Raw genomic sequence first — 3726 nt, 5'->3', positions numbered from 1 at the left:
AGTGTTTGTAATATACTTTGATTTGATTGGATTTTTTACTGACGTATAGTTAATTAACAATGTTGTGCTAGTTTCAGGTATACAGGAGAGTGATTCATTTTTATATATACATATATTAAGATTAAGTTTTATATATATTATATAATATATATATATTCTTTTTCAGATTCTTTTCCATTATAGGTTATTACAAGATGTTGAGTATAGTTCTCTGTGCTATACAGTAGTTGCTTTTTCATGTTCTTATTAGGTTTCATCTTCCCGCATTTTACTTTTTAAGATGCATTTTTTTTTAAACGGGAAACTTTTTTCTGATGATGTTAGTCTATGGACTATCATGGGTCTCTAAATTCAGAAATATATATTAGTAAATATTCCCTTCCTCATCCCTACATTCATGGGTAATCTCCTGCTAATTATTAGCATGGTGAAGTAAATTAAGGAAGCTATTATTGGGTGTATATGTTAATAGAGTGATAATTGGGTACCAGTGGGTAAGAATTAAGTAGGAAATGTCAAGGTGAGTTCAGAGACGTTTCATTAAAGGAAAAAATAGGAAAATGCTGAGGAGCTTACAATCAATTGCTTATTTTACACCAAATGGCTTTTTAAAATTATGGTCACAAAAAGTGGATCAGCAGTAAAATGTACATTTGAGCTGATACAAATTGCCAGAAGAGAAATAAATATCGACACGTTTCACATTTGAGGTAGATTAGATAAATGTTTGATTTTTTTTTTTTTGTGGGAAAGATTAAACTTGTTTATTAATTCATGCAAACATTTTCCAACTTGGGAAGAGAGAGGGCAAAGCCAGTAGAAAAGGCCTTCTAAGAAATGAACTTGAATAAGAGGGAGATTTTAGGATTTACTCTTAACGGACTCCAGGGGGAAACAGAATAACAATTTACAGAAACATTCTCACCACATTTGAACAAAATACAATTTTATCTGTAATTTTCAAACTCATTTTCCACTTTAAAGGCGGTTAAAACTCGTATTCTTTTCCAGAGTTTAAAATGACTTCTGGTTTTTAAATATTTCCTTGTCCAGACAAGTTCCTACTTGCCTCGATAGGATCTGCGAGCTTACAGGAGAGCACACTCACTCTCAGTCCACCCCTTGCTCTATGAGATAAAAAAAAATTTAAATAAATTTTGCTTCTTTCCAAAAGAAATTGCCACTTTAATGCTGTTTTCTGTTCATCCGTCATTGCAAGAAACTCATTTACCGTGAAGCCCAAAGTCTCCTCAGCAACACGTCCTGTGAGACTACAGGAATGGAGGGTACCATCTATTTCGAACTACTTTTGTAGTTTCATCATCAATGTTCAGTGTAGAAATGTAAGCATAAAGAATTCCATAGATAGGATCAGCTTTTCCTTCATTCTTCAAAGCTTTTACCTTTAATTGTTCAACTGTATAGACATCAACTATTGTATTTAAATTTGTGGATTCTTTCAAATAACTGTCAATTTCATCATCCAGAGGATTCGTTTCTTTATTTTCTCTTATAAAATTCAATAGGATGTTAGCTTCTGGTGTATCTGGATTAGTTGTAATAATGGTTTTTGAGATTACAGTTGCTGTCATGCAGTTCTGAAACTTGTCAAAACTTATTCTTACATCTGAGGCAAATATTACTGTTTCTCGTGGCACCCAGCTCTGTGCAAGTAGAATAGATTCATTATCCCAACATATCATTGCAAAAGAAGACTCTGTCTCATCATAGAGTTTAACTTCACACCTCTGGCCTTTTCTTCGGTCTGAAGTTGTAAAGTATTTTGGCTCTCCAACCGACCTCACAGCTGCAAGGACATTAATAATTCTCCCATCAAGACTGTGTCCGTTTGCAACGATGTCACCCAATGAATAATAATCACAAGACTCTTTAACAGGTAAGTATATCAAAGAAAGTAGCTTCGCATCCACTTCATAACTGGAACAAACTTTTACCATTGAGTGATTCTCACTGAGCAATAGTTTATAATCGCTAGGAGTTGCAGGGCTGAACTTTTCTTCTCTTTCTAATTCCTTTCTTTGGATCAGGGGATTTTCAATTATCACACACTTGCCAACACGAAAGCCATCAGAAAGTGATCTGATGTAATCTTCCTTGCCCCACGATGTTGCATTTACAAAATGGGTTGTTGAATCACGAATGGTGAAACTGAAAGTGTACCTTTCTGATCCAATATTTTTTCTGTCTGGAAAGCCTTTGACATCTGTTTTTCCAATAACTATGCCGATTATTTTTAAATATTTAGTTAAAATATAGTACAAGGGCTTTCCTGGTGGCACAGTGGTCAAGAATCCGCCCGCCAATGCAGTGGACACGGGCTCGATCCCCGGTCCGGGAAGATCCCACATGCCGCAGAGCAACCAAGTCCGTGCACCGCAACTACTGAGCCTGCGCTCTAGAGCCTGCGAGCCACAACTTCTGAAGCCCATGTGCCTAGAGCCCGTGCTCAGATTAGCCATATTTGGATGCAGGTCTGAAAGTGCAGTAAAGTTCTTTGATGCAATGGAGTTAGCCATTCTTTTACCTCAGGCGTCCGCGCCAGCTTCTCCCGGGAGCGCTCGCTTAGCCGCTCCTCGCACCTGGACAGCGGTCCACCACACACAGGCCCCACCTGGCCGCTTCTCCACAGCGCGTTCAGCCCACAACCCCAAATGTTTGATTTTTGAACATTCATTTCAAACAACAAAATTGAAATAACCTAAAATTTTCATGAAAGCTGTGCTGACATTCTACATCAGTTATGCCTTCATTTTGAAAATGGTCAAGATGGGAAGGGGAGGTAGGAAGATGGGATTCCACGTAAAATTCATCCAAAATATTTTTCTAAGAGGATTTGAACAACACACTTAGGATTTCAGGGATGCCCATTCTGCATATAACGTATCTATCTGCAAACGTGTTACGGCAAGCATCACTTGGCTGACACACCTGCCCACTGTCCTACCTACAGTGAGCTGTCTGAGATGTCGTGGGAGTTGCCTCTAACCAGGACCTGGTACCCAATGCCCTGACAACGCTGCCTTTTCAAAGCTTGAACTGCGACTCTTCACTTGGCTCCACAGGCCCAGGGCAACTTGAACACCTGGCAAGACAGTAAGTTGGCAGATTCCTGCCTCTGAAAGATATGCAATTTTCAAGTGAGAGTTGCATTTCTCAGTTTTACTTTTCTGTTTAGGGATAAGTTTGCTAATTTGTTCACTTATTCATTCACACATTTACATTTATCGACCAATATTTGTACAATTACGTTTTGTTTCCTCACTTGAATAAATAATTTTTTTCTCCGTGATGACTAAGGAACAAGCTGGTAAATGGTTGTTTGCTCTACAGTCATTTTGCCACAAGGTGGTGGTATAACTCTTTGAAGTTAAAAAAAAAACTTGCAAAAAGTGTAATTTCAAGATTTATAAAAACAAATAAAACTCATGAGAATGGCTTATTTTTGTTTCATAGTTTAATTTCTCTACAGCTTTAATAACTGTAGAAATTAGATTTCTATTGCAAATGAATTTTTCTTAAATGATATATAAATTATAAGAATTGAAATCACTCTGATAATGATAATGATATGCAGTTATCACAGCTAACATTATCTAAGGCCTTATTTTGTGCCAGGCACTGTGCGAGGTGTTTTATGTACAGTGAGTCAGTGCTCGCTGTCCTATCATTACTTAAATACAATCACTGCTACCCTCTTTGCAGATA

The 3726-nt window shown here is 37.3% G+C and overlaps 1 pseudogene; it reads right to left on the bottom strand.

The window, feature by feature from the left end:
- Positions 1-1033: 1033 nt before the first annotated feature.
- LOC133085191 (meiosis-specific with OB domain-containing protein-like) lies at positions 1034-2658 on the bottom strand (annotated as a pseudogene).
- Between the last annotated feature and the right edge of the window lie 1068 nt (positions 2659-3726).

This window comes from Eubalaena glacialis, chromosome 2, assembly GCF_028564815.1.
Source record: "Eubalaena glacialis isolate mEubGla1 chromosome 2, mEubGla1.1.hap2.+ XY, whole genome shotgun sequence".
Classification (NCBI taxonomy): domain Eukaryota; kingdom Metazoa; phylum Chordata; class Mammalia; order Artiodactyla; family Balaenidae; genus Eubalaena; species Eubalaena glacialis.
This window is presented reverse-complemented; position numbering and strand designations above follow the sequence as displayed.